The 5,045-nt window shown below is 40.6% G+C and overlaps 1 long non-coding RNA gene across 1 annotated transcript; it reads right to left on the bottom strand.

Moving 5' to 3' along the window:
* Positions 1 to 2,202: 2,202 nt before the first annotated feature.
* LOC149240145 (uncharacterized) lies at positions 2,203 to 4,776 on the bottom strand. The gene is made up of 2 exons (XR_016245500.1): positions 4,675 to 4,776; positions 2,203 to 2,720 (listed from the first exon to the last, which is right to left on the bottom strand). It is a non-coding gene; the product is annotated as an uncharacterized LOC149240145 (long non-coding RNA).
* Positions 4,777 to 5,045: the final 269 nt, after the last annotated feature.

Genomic DNA, 5,045 nt, shown 5'->3' with positions numbered 1-5,045 from the left:
TGAATTCTTAATATACAGTTGTGGATATTTACATTATCTTTTGTTGCTGTTGTTGCTTTGTAGAATGATTCGAAAGAGCAGAAGCATTGTGCACAGGTCCATCCTTCACAGATCATTTCCATTTCCCTTCAAATAGCTCCAGTGGGGGAGTTTTGACGTAAGTTGACATCTTTTGATTACAATGAAAATATGTTTTGATATTCTTAACATGCTTCTCATCCCTTTGTTAGCTGGTTTCTGAACATACTTATCTTATAATTACATGGCTTCCTTTGGATGAAGGCCTTTGGATCTATGTGATGATACCCCATCAAATTCAGAGATAGTTACCAATCCTTATCAGTTACATTCATCAAATTCAGAGATAGTTACCAATCCTTATCAGTTACATTCTCCACATGCTAGTGGCCTGGCAATGGCCAACATTTTAGGAGCATCTTTAGGGATACAACCTATGTCAGCTAGACTTACTCTGTTGCAAGGGACGAACAATGTGCAGTTGGGTTCTGGTTTGGTAGCTTCATCGGTAGGTCTGAACGTTGGAGCCACTGCAAGGTAATGTATAATTATGTGCCTAATATGGCTAGATTTAATTGCTTTCATACATTCTGGATGCACACTTATTTTTGCTTTGTTTTGTGGCAGGGATGTGCAAAGATTTGCTTTAGGAAGGTCCCTCTCTGTCTCCATTGATGAGCAACAACAACGTGCAACATTATAATCGACTGGTGGCAGGAAGAAGCCTGCAGCCATCTGCTGTCACTGTTTCTGCTGGTTTTCCAATTATTGGCTTACCCAATTCAAATGATTGTGCAGTGCCAACCATAGGAAATGTCACTCGAATGATGTGTGGACTTGGCAGAGGAATGGCATTGCCAAGGCCAGGATTTATAACTAAAATTTCTGATGGGCACAATGTTGTTACCATTTAGCTGTAACTTAAGCAGATAATACCTTTAAAGTTAAAGTGGAACCTGTAAGTGACGCTCTCTTTGATATCTCTAGAACTTGCCTTCCATTTCTGTAGGTTGAAGTTTAATATTGTAGGCAGACTTGTGATAATTCACAATTGTTTTTGTGTATGCTTGGGTTTACAGACCAGTCAAGAGCAGTGGCAGATACTTATGCAAGAGCTTCCACTTCAGGCCAGCCAGAATAATGGTCAGATAGCCTCTTCATTCAATGGCGTGAACACTGCCTACTCTAATCAGATGGTTTCTTCAACAAATCAGAGTTTTTTTGGTCAACATCATCTTCAGAAGCCTCAGCAGTAGCAAGGGCATAGTAACTACAACTTTTCTAACAGAAAGGTAAATCCCTCAAAGGGCCTGCGGGAGCCAGAACTACGCTTAGATTCCGACTGAACTATGTTTCTGTATAGTTGGTCTCTTATCATACATATAAGAATATCTCGAACGATATCCACGAGAAATGATAAGGACTATGACAAAAATCACGACAAAACAGAGATTGATTGCAGTTGTAAATAAATTATGCGGGAAAGCAGTAAACCATGTGATTGCACTTCCTTGTAAAGAACAATTGTTGAGGCAGTAACTTCCAGGAAGGAAACGGGAGATAAAGGCCCATGAAAGGGTTCCTGCATTAGTTAAAAGTTAGATCATAGAGCTGAAATTTAAGAGAGAGATGTTAGAACAATTCCCAAATCATCTCAAAAGCAATAAGAGGAGTCGATTTTCATTTGAAATTAGACAGTTTCTTCCACAAATATAAAAAGAAAAAGACAATAATTTTCAAAGCATCCATTACTCGTTTAACGTATATTTTTTAGTTAAAGTTTCACTAATACTTCATGCAAGTGGTTTATTCCCCTTCAGAATCAGTCATTTCTTGTAGAAAAGTTGAAAAGTTACTTAGTAAACAAAAGGTTATAGCAGATTCCCAGTTTAAAAGGCAGTGCAAGCAAGCATAATTATTAAAACTCACAAGCAGAGATGGGAATGAAACCAATTGAACATTTCAAGGTCATTTCAAGGGTTATAGAGAATGCCAAAGCAAATGAAAGCACCAAGTTTAAACAGGTGAATAAACAATAGAACCAAAACTTATAATAATGAAATCAAACCTTCAAGAAATCGGTCAGTCCAAAGTGATCAAACCATGCCAATGATAGTCTGAACAACAAAAAGAAGAGGCCAAATAGCCCTGCGTTGAGCTGTGGAGGGCACTTCAGCAGTGTGGTGCTTCACCTGTAAATCCACCTTTGCAAATTCCTCCACAACAGCAACTAAACCTTGCTCAGGCACCTCGACAAAGTTTACAAGTCGCTGGCCAGTCAAAGTCACAACCCCAAAGTCAGATACAAAAACAGCAGCAGCAACAGGCTAAAGTGTCCAAAAGCTTGGGAAGGGATGGCATTCTATCACAGAACACATCTCCACAGCCTGCTCAAGCTAATGGCCTTAGCTCAGTGCCTCGAAATGCTCTCCCGATACAACTACAAGCACAACAGGTAATGCATATTGCTTCCAGACCAAGGACATTGTTTGGTTCAGGTTTTCTTCAGTTGGGAAAGCAAATGCCACAATCGACAGCAAAACAAGGTCAGTTGCACAGTCAGGGATTTTCACAGCAATCATTGTCAAAGTAGCAAACTTCTCAAGTTGTTCCTCAGCAAAAAATATCTTATGTGTCAAGAAAAAACCATCAAGTTCCAATATCTTCTCCATCCTCTCTCCAGCAGCAGCAGTTGCCAACATCTGAACAACAAACATCATCTGGCTCCACGTTGTTAGCTTCATCATAACAGCTACAACAGAGGTCAGTTCAACCTCAACAAACTACTCAACGAAGACTACTAAAATGACAAACAGGGTCTAATGTAGGATTACAGGTTTCCTCACACCTTGGTAAAGAATCTATGCAACAACAAACTCTGGCACAACTATATGTATATTTGATTTCTACTTGAAATATCAATCTAGGTACCTCCATTACATAAAACTAAAAGAAAATACCTATATATAGTTTCACAAGTGAGTGGTGGTCTGTAAAGTGCTTTAAAAAAATAAAAATAAAAAGACATCCATGGACCATGTGGGCCCTCCCATGAGCGCCACATGCCTCACCTCCTCCATAACGTAGCATGCAGGGCTTAAACCATGCCCAAGGGAAAAATAAATATCACTTGGCACCCATGGCGACCATTCGGAGGACCCACGTGCACCCAACTACTATGGACCCACCTGCATGTATTACACGCATTGATGTAACAATCAGAATCAGGTAGTCGGGCAAGTTGAGGAAGGGGCAGGCATTCGAATCATTATGCTCGCGGGGCAGAACAACAAGCCACCATGAATTTGTCGAACAATGGAGCCACCATGAATAAGCCATTTCTGTGCACATTGATACGCTCTGTTAAAGCTGTGCGCATGCTAAGGATTTTGATAGTGTGCAGTTGGGTTCTGGTTTGGTAGCTTCATCAGTAGGTCTGAACATTGGAGCCACTGCAAGGTAATGTATCATTATGTGCCTAATATGGCTAGATTTAATTGCTTTCATACATTCTGGATGCACACTTATTTTTGCTTTGTTTTGTGGCAGGGATGTGCAGAGATTTGCTTCAGGAAGGTCCCTCTCTGTCTCCATTGATGAGCAACAACAATGGTTGCAACATTATAATCAACTGGTGGCAGGAAGAAGCCTGCAGCCATCTGTTGTCACTGTTTCTGTTGGTTTTCCAATTATTGGCTTACCCAATTCAAATGATTGTGCAGTGCCAACTGCGGGAAATGGCACTGGAATGATGTGTGGACTTGGCAGAGGAATGACATTGCCAAGGCTAGGATTTCTAGGATTAGGATCAGCAGGAATTCTTGGAATGGTTTCTTCAGGAATTAGTAACATGCTTTCTTCTAATGGTCTTGGGTTGCCTGTCAGTGGTCCAGCTCCTTTTGGAACCATGCATGTTCCAAGAAGTATGATTCGGAGGCCAAGAGATGTGCAGATGTTGCAGGTAACCTCCTATGTTTCACCAGTCTTTCCTTGTCAAAAAAAACTTTATAATGTTTTCTCAGCCCTGTAACTTATTATCTACCATCATGAACATGCTGGAGGATAATGCTACTGTAATTTTAATGGAGACTGGGTACTTGAGTTCCTTGCATGCGGAGCTTTTCATTTGGATTGTTCCCGAGAAGGCAAACAAGTGTCTCACTATTCTTTTCATTCGGATTGTTCCCGAGAAGGCAAACAAGTGCCTCACTATTATTGACAGTAGAATAGGCATGATCAAAGCTGGTGAGTTCTCCAGTCATTGGATTCTCATGATTTGAATGAAATACACTGAATCTTACTAGATTTAAGGGCATGACATTTAGAGAGTTTTTCATCTCTTTTTGAATGTGGTTTGACAGTGAAATACTTTCTCGCTAGAGCGGCTTAATGAACAACCTATAAGGCAAGGAAGGCCAAGGATAAGCAGTTAGTATTGGTATAGTGTTTGATTCAGAGATTTCAATTATTAGTTCACAAAATAAAGTGCTCTACTGGTTTATTATTGCAGATGGTGTTTTTATTGTTGCAGATGGTGTTTTCTCTGAGTACCTTGCATATCGGTTGAAGGCATAGCTACACCTATAGCAACTTCTCTACTCGCTTGGGGATTTAGGAATGGAAATAGCAATTTTGCAAGGTTGGAAGAGAAAGAACCTGAATTCTATCCTGCCTCTGCCACGCTTAAAGAACTGTCTGCAGGTTCACATGCACATGGCCGATTTTTTTGGTTCCTCTGGTTCCTCCTGCAAGTTGATTTTTATTTGTCTCGTTCCTCTGGTTCCTCCTTGTTCCTCCTTTAACTTGTATTGTTGTTCCAGTAAATTGTCCTTCAAATCTTGTTAACGCAGAGCATGGCATCTAGATTGCAAGCTGCGGTAGGCGTACAAGACAAAGCATTTAGCCTATGGACATGTAGAAAGATATCGCCACCACACCAGTGCATGCATGCACAAAGCCATGTGGTGTGCCATGTGTACTGACGAAAGAGAAGTGTGCCATGTCTATTGACCATAGACAATGAAGCA

The sequence above is a fragment of the Pinus tabuliformis genome, chromosome 8 (assembly GCF_031772625.1).
Source record: "Pinus tabuliformis cultivar Carrire ecotype Pingquan chromosome 8, CPIR1, whole genome shotgun sequence".
Classification (NCBI taxonomy): domain Eukaryota; kingdom Viridiplantae; phylum Streptophyta; class Pinopsida; order Pinales; family Pinaceae; genus Pinus; species Pinus tabuliformis.
The sequence above is the reverse complement of the archived record's forward strand: the minus strand, read 5'-3'. Positions and strand labels throughout refer to the sequence as shown.